General features: G+C 40.2%; 1 protein-coding gene across 3 annotated transcripts in view; it reads right to left on the bottom strand.

The window, feature by feature from the left end:
* The window catches only part of lrrc4cb (leucine rich repeat containing 4C, genome duplicate b), a 46,678-nt gene that overhangs the window by 28,901 nt on the left and 1,110 nt on the right, over nt 1-16,667 (bottom strand). For all 3 annotated transcript variants that reach the window (XM_026160870.1, XM_026160977.1, XM_026160925.1), the window contains one exon: nt 16,647-16,667. This exon is cut by the window's right edge. The gene's annotated coding sequence lies outside the window, so the exon portion shown is untranslated. The remainder of the gene's footprint in view (nt 1-16,646) is intronic.

Raw genomic sequence — 16,667 nt, 5'->3', positions numbered from 1 at the left:
AACTACTTGCCTGAAAATACTTGCTAACTCCTTTCAGCTTTTGGTTTGTGTCAGACTTTTTACAGTTTCACTACTGCTGGGAGAATAGTTGGCATCTTCCATGAAAACTACAGGGGACTGTGGCATTTTGCTAGTGACTAAAGCAACTGCAAGGAGGATTTAGTGTTGCACGATATACGTCTTTGCAATTAATTTTACAATCAAGCAATCCCCAATAACCATTCGCCAGTCAGTCAAAGAATATATAATTTTTCCTTGTGATAGTGACTGGTACATGGTTGCCAACCAGTCAGTCTCTGCGTGTCTGAAGTCTAAGAAAAAAAAAACATACTAGATTAAGAAAATGTTTCAGGAAGAAAATTCACCTTTTTGTATTCCAAGAGTTCAGCAGCTCTTGGGCTGTACTGCTAAAGCTCAACACAGCTGTACTGGACTGCTGCCCATCGTTTTGACTGCATGCACAGACAAGAGAAGGTAGCATCAAAACTCCAGCAGGAAGAAAATGCAAAATGGAGCACAAATATAAAACAAAGGATAATTTCATCTGTCGCAACTTACTGTAATAAACAAAATAAGCCTGAATTTCTATCAAGACTTCAGAAGGAAAAACCTTTCTCGGAAATAGGTTTCCATCCAAGTAGACACTTCAGGTGTTTTGCCACTCGTATCACTTGCTGAAAGCAGACAGTTTGTATAAATGCAGCTTAGATTTGTTATGTGTTCTTTACAGTACCTTCCTCTATATTAAAGCTCTGAAAGTACTGAGGGAAAGAGGCACAAAAAGCAGAATGACAGCCCACTGAAAGTTTTGCAAACGCTGCTTATTTTGCATGGTTCTGATTGCCTTCCTCACTGAACCAAGCAAAAGCAGAGCAAGGCATGCCACGTCCTGTGTGAAAGCAGCTTTAGGGTTATGTAATAATTAAAGTACTGTTTCTGCCTGACACATTGCACTGACGCATTTTGGATTTATTTTTATTTGTCTTCTTTTTTCTTTAATTGTACACCTCAGTCCATAACTGAGAAAAAACAAAGTGTTTGCGGCCTGCTATTGTCTGCTTTATAGCAGTTGACATTCTGCGTTCACAAATGCTTAATGTTGTTTTACTGTATGTCCGCTGTTTCTACAATGAATGTACCCAGACGTCTGTCATAATTTGAACTAACTAGTGGGTGAGTGAATGTAAGATAAAGGGAAAGCAAAAGATGTTGGCCGAAGTCGATATTGCTCCTCTCCCCATCGTGGTGTAAAAGTGGATGTTCATCCCCAGAATACAGATGGCATTACACAAGCAATCCTCTAAATGACTGAGACAAGCTAACATGCATGTGTCTGAAATGGCCTTTATCTATCTACAGTGCCTTTGCAATGCCAAACACCTTTGTTAATCTCACAGCCAAAAGCCTAAGCTGAGGTTCAGAAGACATTTCATATAACCTTTTACTAACGCTTAGTTCTTCAGTAAATGTGTCACATTGGTTTTCCTATTAGCTGTGATGTCAGCGAGACGAGGGAACAAGCAGTAACTTATGGAGAAAATTGGAGAAACTCTTTGAAGCTGCCTAGAGGTAGTCTGCACTGTACAATCAATGCCTAATGGAAAATATTGCTTGAATGCGCAATCGTCCTAATAAAATTGAATTTTGGTCTACTGTCTATCCTCTGGTCCCCTCCCTCGTGCTTTGGTGGAAGACCGGCCTGAACTTATGACAATTAACCTTGAACACCGTGGGGAAAAGCAGAGGGAAGAGCCCACAAGATTTTCAATAATTGAATTATCCCTCCTGTTGCACATCTTTTAGTCCACTGCCACATCCTCTGCCTATGATAGATTAGGTCTTTGTTGTGTAAAATCCAATTCGCTGTATCTTACAACATCTCTATCTTGCAATTCAGAGACTGTGTCCATTCAAAGATGCATATGAAAATGCCTCTACTCTATAATTTAATAAATTGGATGCATTAAGTGAGTTGTTTTCCATTGTGAAATTGGTTCTGAACCTTATTTCATGTAACGCACCCAAACTATCTTTCATGTTTCCGCTATCTTTCGTGTTCACGTGTTTCAACCGAATACATTTTCATCCTGGATCTGCACTGATTTCAGGTTACTCATTCTACAGCCGTAGTGTTTTTACAAGGCTCTTAACAGCTTCTTATTTCAAGACACTTAAACTGGCGAACCCATTTAACATTTAGCTAACAATTTGCATTGTTAGCTAACAATTCAGCTGTTGGTCATATTTTTGACAAAACCCCAGCAAAGTAGCAAATTCAGAATTTTAGCTAGATACTGCATTTCAGCAATTAAATATTATGCTTATTCAACAAATTATGTATTCTCTATCCTATGATCTGACAATAACAACCATTATTAGGAGCTAATAATGCCATTTCTTTCCTTTTGGTTCTCTGTTAATTGTTAACTTTTCCACTCAAACTTGTTCAGATCATTAATTATCTTTCCATGTATTCCCCAGCTACTGAAGCAGTAGCTCTTGGGATCCTTGTACCCCTTGTTGGGAATCACTGAATTATTCTACTATCTGATGCAGCAAAGGCAACCGCATAGGCAGCATATGCTTGTTTGATTAAAGTCTGTAGCTTGAGACTTAAGGATAAAGACGGGTGCAAATTGGTTTGAGACTTATTACATGTCATTGCAAAAAGAAAACGGCAAAAGAGGCATGAAAGAAAATAATTTCAGATAGAGCTGCATTTGCATCATATGCTGTATTTGGAATGACAAAAAACACCTTTGTTACTGAGAGCACCCGAGCTAGTATTTGATCTAGCTCCACAAAGCCAGATTCTATCTTGCAGTCCTAGTTTTTGCTAAAAGATTTAAGACTGAAAAACACCTAACTCAGCCCAACCAAGATAAGGCAGGCAATTGAGAAGAGAGAAAAGACTGGAGCACACAGACTATAATGGAGCAATGGTAATGGATTTCTATAAAACACATCAAAAATGATGAATGCAATGAGCAGATTAACGTGTCAAACATCAGATATGCTGCAAAATTGTGTTTACATAATGGTGTGAGTCAAGGCATGTCAAAACTGGGCTGGGTTAGAACCACAGATTGTTTGTGGTAACTGATTGTTGATATAACTGTGCTGTTAGCTTAGGATTTCATATTAAAAGTAGCTCTTTTTCTCAGCTCTTTTTATTAGCAAAAATATTTAATACCTTCTCTCAGGTTAATACAGTACAATTACAGCAACTGTTTCTTTGTTGCCTGGTATAGTTTCTTTTATGAACGTCACACTGACAGGTTGAGCTAATAAACTCACATTTATGAATCAGACCATGATGTGTCTGTAAAGATAAAGCAGCTCCAGTAAAATAGGGTGCAAAAACGTATAGGCTATCAAATATATGTTGCTGGTATGGATTGGATAAAATTGATCACAGCCTGATCCTACTCTGGAAAATTCCAAACTTTGTGAGCTGCTGCAGTACCACATTACAGAAACTTTATCTCTGGAGGGCGTGAGTCTACCTTTGATTAATCTCTGCTATTTAGGAGTACTGATCCCAGGACTTTGTGCCTGCGAGGTAACAGTGGGGCTTTTTAGTCCACCTCAGACCGATCCAGAAGCAGACCTTGATGGATAATTTTCAAGCTCCGGAACAGCTGCAATGATTTTTGAGTCTAAACTCCAGAAGCAAAGTGCACTGACAGCTCGGTGAGTGTTACGCTCATTCATTCAGGTTGAGAAGTGTGTTTGCTCAGTCAGATGTAGAAGGGTTCATGATGATGTGTAGGTGAAGGAGCAGAGACATGCCAATCACTCAGTGAACAACCTGCTTGAGAAAACACTTGTCTCAAGCTAATGCCTATTGATCACCATGAGCAAGATAAAATTGTGGGGCACGTTGGCATGAATCCACCCTAAGGAAAACAAACTATTACAGTACAACAACACACACACAGACACACACAACACAAAAACACTTTAGGTAAATCTGTGCTATTTTGGCAGCCGCATTTCTTGTATCGTGTTTAAAAAGGTGAATCTTGAGGAATGATGATGTGAAGCAGAAGAATTTCTCGAGTAAAATTTAGAACTTTAAGGACACTAAGTGCTCTTCAGGTATTATTTCTGGTCTCCGTTAGTATGGTTAAGTTTATAATCACTACTGACCTAATCTATGTACAGACAGGTCAGTGAAAATAGATTTCAGGCACACAATCAACTGAGTTGTGATCTTGACCCTCAGTTTAGGGATCTGCCCTAAATTAGATGAGACCCACCGTGGTATGAAATGCTCTGATCACCTAATGGGCAAAATCTGCTATAAATCCGCACCATTACAGTAATAGACTAACTGGACTGTAATCACAAAATGACTGTAGGTTCCCATTAAGCTGATGCAAATGAGTGGCTTTATAATTTGATTGTCAAGTCAAATGCAATTTCTATCAACAGTGAGCAGACTGTATTTATTAGGGAATGGCAATAATGTTTTTTTTTCTTGTCACTTTGGATGTGCACTTTTTTCCTTTCTCTTGACCTTGTAAAATAGCTCTTGGTAAAAAATGAACCCTGGTACTATTTGCACTCTTCACCCGCTTTTATCATTAGACTTTAGCGATGTGACTGCTATCGTTATAAGGTTTGAGACTGAGATTCGTTATCCACACACGCACACACACGCACAGCCAGTTACACATGCACAGGTGTCTCATGAGGCCTCCTTGCAGTGTTGCACTTTCCTCTGGATATGCTCAAACAATATACACGAGCTCGAGGGGCTTGGAAGAGGGCCAGGCTCATCTCCTCGATTTTGGGTCATAAATGCGGCCTCTGCCGAAGGACTGCAGGGCCTTTTAAAACAGGGCTCAGCTTGATTGGACACACTTCTGTTGCTCCCTCCCAACTGCTAGCAAGCCAGCTGATCAGAGAGGCAGAACAAAGCTGGTCTCTTACAAGCCAGTCCGCTCTCAACCTATCGTACAGTAAACAGGATATATTATTCCTTAAAAGAAAAAGAGTGGTTTTGCTTCGCCAGTGCTAGTAGACAATGGAAACGTATCTCTGTGAAGACAACGGCCTGGAATTTTGTACTACAATAAAAATAATCTATGGAATATGTTCAGCACGTTCTTGAGAGGAACCCAGCACCCAGCACCAGGATCGGTGATGGAAAGGAGCGAAATGGAAATCGATGGGTCAGGATAAGGTGGAAGAAGTTCAAGTGAGAGCATTCTGCATACGGCCTCGCTCACACTGGTGTTTTGAACGTCTAATTTGTCCATGAATATTACAACGCGCACCATTTGGCTCATGAATATGAAATAGATGGAACCACAGGCTCTCCCCATAATCAACAGTCGACACACACATAGTCCGTCGTCGGCTCTCGAGCTCTGCGGAAGCATTTTCTCCACCGCGTTTAGCCAATCGTGGCCGATCACAGCTTCAGCAGAATGTTAGTGCTGGTACAAACTGTCCGCGAATAACGTGTGAACACAGCATCCGTTGTCGACCAGGGATATTTTAGAGGAATGCAAGCACTCTCCCCACTCCATTTGTCTCTCCTTTCTGTCTGTCTCCTCTGCAGTCACAGACAAGTGGCTTTTGCAGTGTGTGACAGTCCCAATTCCTTACCACCAACTTTGATGATCACGGAGCAAAAATATGATTGTAATGTTTTATTTACTGCTGTTGGATAAACAGCAAGCTCACTGGAGAAACAACACTGAAACACGATGCAGAGCTGAAATGCTAATGCACCAGCAATCCCTGCCCATCCGTTTACCCCGCCTTAAGCCGGATGGCTGTGCTCCAACATGGCCATATGCCCCTTAGCCTAGCTGCTCTACGCTATATTAAATGACTCATGATACATAGTCTACATATCCTCACTACACAAGAATGAGAAACAGGAATGGGGGATACTGGTAGAGTTTGCCTGGCTCATAGCAACAGTTACCGTGAAGTAAATTGCATCCTAGTTTTGGTCTTGGTGCATTTCTGTCATTATATGTCATTATACGAGTTGTCTGTGTGATAAACTTATAGCAATATGGGATTGTGGAAATTACCAAACGCAAATTTAAGAGACTAGAGCTTTGTCTTTTTCTTTGCCCGTTTGCTTATTTTATCTGAAAAACATTCAATTTACTACCATATGTTCCCAAAGAAACGCGTGAAACTGAAATTCAGTCTCCTTTGGCATTTATCACAGAAACTGCTCACTCAGTTAATGGCGTGAACCAACCTACACAACCTTCGCATTCCTTTTGATTTTGATTTACAAGAAAACATGATCAGATATTTTCAGACCTGACTTGATGATCTAGTTGTTTACTCTGCTTACTTTTCGTGTCAGAACAGACATTGTATCTTGGCGCAAAGAAGCATTTTTACCCAATCAGATTAGAGGACTGCCATCCTTTCACCAATTTTCTTAACCGCTTATCCAGCTCAGGGTCATGAGGAGGGGGACTTGGAGCCGATCCCAGTCTTTATATCACAGGGGCTAAGAGGACTTGTTAAGTAAAATAACTGCAAAACATGTGGTAGGTACTGTAGTCAAGCAGTGCCTTCTTCCTTTACAAAATTAATTGGCTCGCGTTGTTGATCATATTCATAACTGAGGTGTGAAAACGATAAAGACTCGGGTCTCCACCTCAGCTCGTGTCACTATTTTTCCAGCACGGATAATTAAAGTCCGTACAGCGGGAGCTGGTTGGGCGAGCTTGCAGTGTTTTTGCTTCAACTGTGTAACACACATTTGCAGCGACAGAAGCAGCTGAGAAGCACTTAGAAGTAGATTCTTGGCAATGTATCTAAAAGGTTCACGTGAAGAATACTGTTTTCGCTTAACCCAAGTAGTAATAACCCGTGCACATCATTTTGTATATCGCCTAAATGCTGACAAGATGCCAGTGTTTGAGATCTCTGTGATCGCCCTGAAAAATAGAGAGTGGATAGTTTTAATTTTATCTGTCATGCATTTTGGTTTTTGTTCTTTTACATCCACACACAGGCAGAAAATTAAGGTAGACTCTCATGAAGGAGTGCACACGTAGTGTTGCTGTCAAAATGTCCTTCACTAATCTCAGTATTTTCAGAGCGGTCAGCAATGATTATATTTCGGAGATTTTTTTCCTGTATTCCTCTTTTATTGGAGGAATACAGTGAGGTCCCAATTTATTTTGGTGTCCTGGTAACTCCAAATTAAAGCCATAATGTTAAAAGAAATACACATTTTAAACATTCACTGACAAGACCAAGGAGTCCTGCAACAGATGGCACTACCCCCACAGAGCCCCGCTCTCAACATGGAGTCAGTTTGAGATTACATGAAGAGGCAAACACAACTGACATGCCCAACACTACACAGGAACCATGGAAAGTTGCTCATAACAACCTGCCTGACAACCACCTTCTGAAGCAGCTCACACAAAATACTCATTTGGATTAAGGGAGTAACCAAAGCTGCCGGTGACATTATTTCTGAGAGCACCTGTGCTATGGTTTTGGCGCATACATTTACTGCTCAGTGCTATATTTCACCGTGATTTATAGGTGGTCACCAAGAGTGGTGCTACTTGCTGCTGGTGCTGAGAAAATTTTAATCAAACCGGAGCAAAGGAGGGGCTTAATTCTAAACCACGTCAAGGTCAGACTGTCAGTTCTCTTTCCACTGAAAGTGATACAAAACATTTGTAGGATACTTGTTTTTTTTGTTGAAAATGAAAGATATTTACTAATTGCATAGTTACAATAAGCAGATTTACTACATTTAATGACAAATTTGACCAATTGCGCAGCGATATGAGCTGATATGAGCTATGCATGCACTTGTGCTGAATGTCAAAGGAACACTGGAAACACACTATTGGAATAAAAACAGCAAGAAAAATGACTGGGATGTCCCCATCTGTACTGATGTAAAAAGATTACAGGACACATGGAACGAGGAAAAGATCAAATTGTTTTACAACTATCCTTTATCCTAAGTATCCTTTGGATACTTAGCCAAGTCTTAATACATTTCATAACAAATGAAAGAGACTTTGTGTTATAATTGAGGATACAAGACACAAAGAAAAGCAACATGAGAGGCTTTTCTCTTTCCTTTCCTTTGAATGTGAAGGACAAAATGCTCTTGTCGCAAACAATGAGGTTCACCAATAATGCATTAGTGCGAGGCAACAAGGGAACATGATGTTCTCCCAGCTTTGTTCAACCCTGGAAAACCGTGTTGGTGAAAAGAAGTGTTGTCGTAAAAAACAAAAGTGGTGGGATTGGTGGGGAGGGGTTGGAGAGGCAACTCCAAGCGACACAAGCGAAACAGGCAATCTTGTCATCCCTACAAGATTCCCTTCTCAGTTTAGTAGTGTTTGACTTGGCGCCAGTTACTGGGGTTTCATTTTTGCCAATTAAGCCAATCTAGTGTATTCCAGCAACTACAATCTGAGCCTTTTGCCAAAGCATTAATGAACTAGATATTGATTTAATTCTTACACCCCCTTATTGTATCATGAATCACTGTCTGCTCCTTGTGAGTTGTAACATGAAAACCCAGGCACGCATGAATTAAGTAACGCTCAGCTATTTTCATCAAGTACATCTGAGCCAAAAGAACTGGCAGGAGATAAAATGTATATTAATATGTGGGGAATTAGATAAATAAGGGAAAGTTTGAAAGACGGAGCCGGAAAGACGAGGGTGTATTAGACATGAGAGAGATAGAGACTCATCATGACAGTCATCACTTCAGCTATTATCCCTAATTCTCCAAGGCAATATCTCAGTAAGGCGGAGTAAATTTGAGGCTGATAAGCAGACAATGAGATTTGCCCGCACTTTGAGGCAAAGCCCTTCCAAGGGCTTGCTTTCACCTCCACTTGGTCTAAACTTGATACATCAAATGGCAGAATACTCCAAGGGCTCGCTTTGGTCTACTTTGGCTTCTGCTATCTAGCTGTGTTTTGAAGCATGGATCCAGGTACAAACTTGTGCGTGGGACTTGAGTCTGTCTTCTCTGACCTCTGTGATTTTCAGTCTAATTAGCACTATGAGCCAAACCACAAATTTCTTATGACATAAAACGATGGGCTCTGACTAAATACCTTTGCTTAACACAGAAGATTTTTTTGGGCTGCATCACTTTGGCCTGAGACTGAAAGATCCTGGCAACTATCAGGATGAATAACCATTAATAATCTCCAGCGGTTCAATCATAATAAACTCAGACTTTTCTTTTAGGACCAACATATGTGATTGTTTGGCTTTTTGTACAATGTGTTGACATACAGATTGCAGTGTGATGAACACTGGGGAGAAAAATGACTGATAGTGAGGCAAAGGTCTTCACTGGTGCAATACTTCATGTAGTCATACTTCATGTATTCATAGATACCATGTAGTAATAGAAAAAGCTTTTGCTTCACTTCAGGCCAGAAATATGCAGTGCATGCACTTCATATTCTCACTATGTTCCAGACTCCTCTTAGCATCATTTACTGCCAAAAATATGGCCAAAATTTACAAGATTCTAAATATTTCCACACTTTTCCCCCCTCCCATGACTCTAGTTTTTCAAATTACAGCTGCTGTCTTCTACTAAGCCTTACCTTCAAACACATCCTAGAATAGTGTTTAATATTCAGAACATAGGTTTTAGGTTGACCTAACAGTTAACTCCTTAGGGCACATGTCAAATAAGCAAAAACATAGAGTCCCTGATTTAATTTTCAGCTGGTGTCCTGATGTGTTTCTCCTTATTTATTTATTTATTTTGCTCAACCGCTTCCAATAAAGCTTCAAAAGACAAAGGAGTTAATGAATTCTTTATAGATTAGCACTAGCAATTTAAACAGATTACAACACTACATCACCTCAATCACATTAACAAATGAGTTGTTCTCTTTCTGAATACTGTATTTTATTTTATTATGTGATGATTTTCCATCTGGCTGCAAGATTATTTGCAAACTACTCGGCTGAAATGAATGAAACTTGATGGAGGAAACAGCAGTGGGGTGGCCAGGTTATGTTGGGTTGCACATCATATTTAAGCCCTAAAAAAGGCTTTTATTTTAATTTTGATGAGTGTGTCTCATAGTGCAAGAAAATCAAAAATTCCCTCTCTGAAAATATTTGTCTACTTCAATACATGCAACCACACTCATGTGGGAGTTGTCCTGATCGCCAACACCCTCCACAAGGAGGTTAAGTCACAGAAGGTCATGGCTGAAAAGGTTGACTGTTCAGCGAGCGCTGTATCAAAACATAGTAATGGAAAGTTGAATGTGGTGGGAAAACGTGCACAAACAAGAGGTGTGACCGCAGTCACAAAAGTCAATTCAAGAACCTGGGAGAGAGTCATGACGAGTGACAGGTTCAGTTCATTGAAAGTCACCACGCACTGGTATCTTCAAGAGACAAAAGTCTGATTGCTGTACCACTCCTGAACAAGAGACAACATCAGAAGTGCGTTACGTGGGTTAAATAGTTACAGAAAGGAAGTCCTCTTGTCAGATGAAAAGTAAATTTTGTGTCTCATTTTGAAATGAAGGGCCTAGAATTCTGTAGGAAGAATGGAGAGGAACCGAATCCAAGGCGTCTCAAGTCCAGTGGGAGGTTTCCGCAGTCTGTGATGAGTTGGGGCGCGATGTCATCTGCTGGTGTTGGTGGTGGTTGTTCACTGTGTTTTCTCAAGTCCAAAGTCAATGCAGCACTTCATGCTTCCATCTGCTGATAAACTTCATGAAGATGCCTGGTTCCCTCTTCCTGCAGGACTCTGCTGCTGCCCACGGGGCCGAAAATGTTTTGCTGACCATGTTGTTATTGCGCTTGATTTGCCAGCCTAGTGGGCTTCAGTAGAGCCACAGCAGTGCCACAAGCTGATTGCCTCAATGCTGCATCTCACTGATGCAGTAACTCATGGTAAAGGAACCCCAACCAAGTATAAATGAGCATAGTTTCTACGAGGTGGACATTTCTGTTTTGTAAGTCCTTCTGTGGTTGATTTTAGGAAATATTCTAATAATTCCAGATAGAGGATTTTTGATTTTTAGTAGCCCTTATCATCAAAAGTAAAACTGAAATGAGAATGAAATATTTTAGTCCATTTGGAATGACTATAGACTATTAGAAGGTTTACATTTTTTAATTTCATTTTTAAAAAGATCGACACTGAATATTGCATCAGCATCATAGAAACAGACTCTAGCACATGTTTTTACTTAACATACAAGCTGGGAACATTAACGTGTACGCTCTCTGGATTGGATTTAGTTTGGTCATCCTTAATAGCACCCATTAGAATTTGGTGCTAAATCCAATCACTTTCCTTAAAATTGCCAAAAACTTTGTAATCTTTAGAAGAAGGTGTGTCCTCTGAATACTCTTGCAGTTCATTACTATTTTAAATCTATTATCACATCTAATAACCAGTTTCAATTTCAGCAATAAAAAGGTAAAATAAAGTTACCTTTACTATGAGACATAAACACACACATAAAATCACACTCCAACAGTCTCAAGGTTTTCCAGACAAATAACATGAAGTATTCATTCAGCAGTTTTCAAGTCTGTAGAGGCCCAGATATCTTGAACAAAACTGGCCCAAATGTAGCTGGATTTTCTTAGATGTATGGTTCTCTTTCAAATTTTAATGACTACGGTTGGTCTTAAAGTTACCTGCTGTGTGCTGAGGGAGAGCTGTTTGAACAATAAAACGTTTTACGCTATGCTAACTGGTAGTGTAATAAAATACAGAGTATTAAAAAAAATGAATTTGACGAACTGGTTAATTTCATCATCTTGGGACTAGATGTGAAATAAACACACTAATGAGAACATCGCTGCAAATTCCCATAAACATCTCCAATGACTTCCAGAGTTCTGTGCTTTCTTGTAGGCTGCTGTGATGTGCCTTTACTTGATTTGTACAGAATTACATATACTTATGAAACTTTTTTTTTAAATGAATAAATAAATAAAGCAGTAAAGTAGCTGAATAAAAGCCATAATTGCCTTTAGGGCATTATTTACGGTGATTATGTATTCTTCAGCAGCAAGAGGTGGAATTCAGCTGCGTCTCATATCACAGAAAACAATGTTGACTTAAGCTTTACCTGTATATATGTAGATTGTTAGAAACCTGTAGCAGAATCTGTAAAGGTCATTATGTCATTTCGAGAAAGCGGCTCATTGCTGCTAGCAGGCAGAAACATGGTACCCGTAGCCCGAACATACTCTTTCTATCAGAGGCTCTCAATGGAGTTGATGGCTGGCTCCTGCTGCAGGCCACTGCAGACACATGGCACACAACACAGATGGTGAAATAAGGCACCGACAGCCACAGTCAAAACAATTACAACATTTGTGCCATAAGTTATGATTTTTTATTTTTTTATTTTTTGCAGGCCTCAACGCCGCCGTTCTACATAAGCCACAAGCAGCCGTAATGAGCAGGCAGTTAGTTCTACAGGCACACACGCAGATGCAGCGTCTTCATACATCACCACACTAATATTTGTTGATTTAGAAATGCAGACTTGTGAATGACACAGAGCAGGATTCGCTGAATAATCCCCTTTCTGGTGCACAAAGGCATAACTTAAGCTGCTACAGTGAATACTAAGTCTCTCTCCAGCCTGGCATGCGTTGGACTCTTTCACACCCGAGCAGTCCAACTCGCTCAGATCAGCCTTGTCTCTTGACTCGACACAAACACATGTTTTGTGGAGGTACTACTGGAAAGATACAGAGTGCAATCTATCAAAATGGAGCTGGCTGGAAGTCATTCTAATCTCCAGCCGCGACCCACTTACATATTTACGTCACACGGATACGTGCTTTAAATATACATATAGAAAAGCAAACAATCCTTCTGTATTATTTAAGATATAACACAAAGCCCTGGGGCGGACTGTGCTGTGTGTGTGTTTTTTTCACTTTACCCAGACAGGAGCTCAGCCATAAATGATTCCCATATCAAGCAGAGATATATGCAGACGGGCAAGGCGACGATATAAATTGATGAAACAACAAAACGTATTCCTCAAAAACACTGACTGACTCCATCAATTGCCAGAAGCTTAAGTGTAATGGAGAAGATAGTCATTTGAAAATGAATCAGCAATTTTTTATTTTTATTTTCTTGCCGTTGTCGAGTTGAAAGAAAAAGGCTTTAAAAACAGGCATTAATCTACCGCAGTAGCTTCAGCTTCAGAGTCTTGAAAATGTCTTGAAAATGTCATGCTGAAATCAGATTGAACTTTGTGGGGTTGACCCATAACCTGAGGATTTGGGGGAATTAATTAGGAATCCTAGTTTGGATGACTGGACATTTAACATCTAAAAGACTGGAGAAAAAAAAAAGAAGACATTTATTCCACACGTGTTTGTGTGTTTTTGGGTGTGTGCGACTGGTCCTTCAAATTACTCCGTGATTAACATCCTACCATGCTTAGTGCTGCGTGTAGCAACCATGGGCAGACCCAGTTGCTCATTATTTTGGTTCCTGTGGCTTAAAGAAAAAAAACATTTAATCAGTGGATAGATTGTGGAGTTTCTGTAATGTACATTAGTTGACTTAATGAAGTTTGAAAATTGGAAAATGCAAAGAGAAAACTGTGAAACAACACAAGCGCCTGAGCAAAACAGAGACACGCGTGCCTCCGCTGTGTCCACCGTTTCCAAAAGCAAGGAGAGAAAAAAAACCCCACACAGGCGAGGCAACATGATTCAACCTGCTGCAAATGTTTGTTGGGGGAGTAAGGAGGCAGCTTAGCAAAACGATATTTAAGGAGGGAAGTGACGGTGAATCTGAATCACGTAAACTCCTTATTACAAACAAGCTCTTTTATGCAGCAGGTTGGATGAGAACAAATGCATCGCTTTAACGAGGAGAGAAAAAAAAAGATCTGAGGTGGTTAGATGAGTCACCGTTCACCCTGTTTTGAACCAGTGGTTTCATGCATGCGTGACATGCATGAAAAGAAATTTATTCACCCAAGTGCTTATTTCCTACAGCGAAGGCTTCTGTCAGAGCTGCTCTGGTGACTGGTCTTGGCATGCTTTATGTCCATTTGGTCCCTTAGTAGGCAGGTAAATGCCAGAACTGACAATGCTTGTCGGGGTGATCATATTTCTCGTGCTTTGGGTGTTTCTGGCCTCATAACCGAGGAATACACAAGGTGATAAACCCAAATCTGCAGGACAACCTAAGACACCCCCCCCCCCCCCCCCCCCCCATTCATTGCTTTCGAGCACTGAAACCAAACACAGCACTACAGCTTTTCCCATAAAAATGATGCTGACCATCTTTAAGGTTCATATGAACTTCTGGTGGGAAATACTCACAACTCTCCAGCTGAGCTTCAGGTTTCCTTTTTTTTCAGAAACTAAGAGCTCGCTGTTACTCCTCAGGTGGCCCAATGCCCTATTGAGACACTTACTTGTGTGTGGCCTTAATTTTAGCACTTACAGCACACTCCAATAACAGGGTATCTCCAGATTTCACAAACAGAACTACACATGGAGGAACTTGAATTTTAAAACTGTAAAACAACTGTTGCAAATCACTTAGAAAGGAGTACGGTATGTATATATATATTTAAAGTATAGAGGGCAAACTGTATACTCTACAATAACCCAGATTTCAAAATAGTTGGGAACGCTGTTTGAAGAACAGATGGGAAAAGAAAGGAGGGATTTGGAAATCATCTGAACCCCATTTGACTGGCAATAGTAAAACATGACATGTCAAATATTGAAACTGAGAAATATTAAAAATGGCAGGAGAGATTTCAAATTTCAGATTAAAAAAAAATGCTGTCGATGAATGTGGTGTTGTTTCATCTACAACGCCAAGTTAAAACTGGAATTTACAAAGAAAAAAAAACTTGTACTGAATGAACAAATACCATCACAATCAAGTTGCGATGGCATGGTTAATGTGCACATCTGGAAATGCATTTTAGCAGTGAAGGATACATACAGGTGTTAGAGCAACATATGCCTTCTAGGACAGTTCTTGCTTAATTCAGCAATACAATGTCAAACCCCATTCTTCAAATGTAATAGTTGCACAGCTCTGTATTCCAGGTGCTAAACAGGGCGAACTGCATTCCTGTGGCTCACTGAAAACAACTAACAAATTATGAAATGGAAAAATACAACAAAGAAAGAAACACTTTGCTTTCAAAACTTTAGTAACTTTAAGAAAAGGGGTGACAGAAAAAAAAATTAACATTTGCCTGACCCATGTTTCTTGCAACGAGGTAGTTGCATTGTAATGATTTCAAGACATGACATGTTGTCTTTATGCTAAGTATAGGTGTTCCTTTTTGCTTATACTTCAACACTGAGTCAACTTTCTGGTAAGCAGGTTTGTATAAACTACATGCTGGGAAGTACACTTGCAACAACCTGACTCTTTAGCAACCTACTGATCATAAAGAACAACTGCACCAGTGCTTACCAGAAAAGCCTATTTAAGTGTCTACTCGTGAAAAATGTTACATCAAACAACAGCACATATGAGGTATCGTATAATGGGAAGGCTCTGCCTATATGTGCATGCAAATTTGTGTTAACCAACCCTGAATCACAGACTCATTCACACTCAGCCCGTGTCCTTCATTTTACAGGCATGCTGTAAAATCGCCAGAAGTGAATGTGGATGAGTGTAGTTGAGAGGGAACCGGTTCAGGTTTAAGTGGACTGCTTTTAGCTGATGCCTGCACCAACAATGCCAGCTCCATGTGCCTATTTCAACCAACACACATGTATTTTCAGCATCAGGGCATTTTCAGCACCTCCCACTGATGGACAGCTCCTATTCAATTTGCTTTCTCTTTGAAGACTGCATTACTAAAGCTACTTAAACCCAACAAGTCCTTCAAGATTTGACAGCTTAGATTTTAAAATGCTGCTCTATACTTTCTCTGACCTGCTCAGGCTGTGTTAGGGGGAGAATCAAAACCTATTTTCTGCTTGAGCTGTATCACTCACGAGTTGCTTGGTTTGAGATACACTGGGTCACCAGTATAAGCACAGGGAAAAGAACAAAAAACATAAACGAGCATATTTTATACAATAAAGCATGACTCAAACCTCCAACTCAAAGCGCCCTTCGACTGGACCAGCCAGCCCACCTGGCCAATCCGGCGCCCTTTTTGCTGCAAACGTGTATGCTGAGAATACCTGAACTGAATTTGAATTACCATATGACGTCGGCCTTTTTCTAGCTTTAATGTCCTATTGGCAACGGAGACTACACAGACTCACGGTGTCTACCGAGCGCTCAAACACACGATTTGGTGCATCAGTTACCCCCACATCTCCTCAACCCCCTTTCCTATCTATCTTTATCCCTCTCTCTATATAGCCCATATGTCTCACACACACAGACACACACACAAATCCAGAACGCACACAATCGCTCACACCCGAAAGAGAATGCGACAGCTACCGTAACCCATAGAGAAAGAAAGAAAAGAAGGACGTATGAAAGAATATTTAAAAAGTAGCTTTCCTTACATTGAAGTCTGCCAGCAAACCAAATTGCGGGTTAAATGGCGATGGGAGATTAGTCTACATGGGGATGCACAGCACCACATCACACCAAACGGGCTGTATTGGAGTGAATTCAGTGAAATACTTACGCATTTTCTCGAATAAAAGAA

The sequence above is a fragment of the Astatotilapia calliptera genome, chromosome 1, assembly GCF_900246225.1.
Source record: "Astatotilapia calliptera chromosome 1, fAstCal1.2, whole genome shotgun sequence".
Lineage (NCBI taxonomy): Eukaryota > Metazoa > Chordata > Actinopteri > Cichliformes > Cichlidae > Astatotilapia > Astatotilapia calliptera.
The sequence above is the reverse complement of the archived record's forward strand: the minus strand, read 5'-3'. Positions and strand labels throughout refer to the sequence as shown.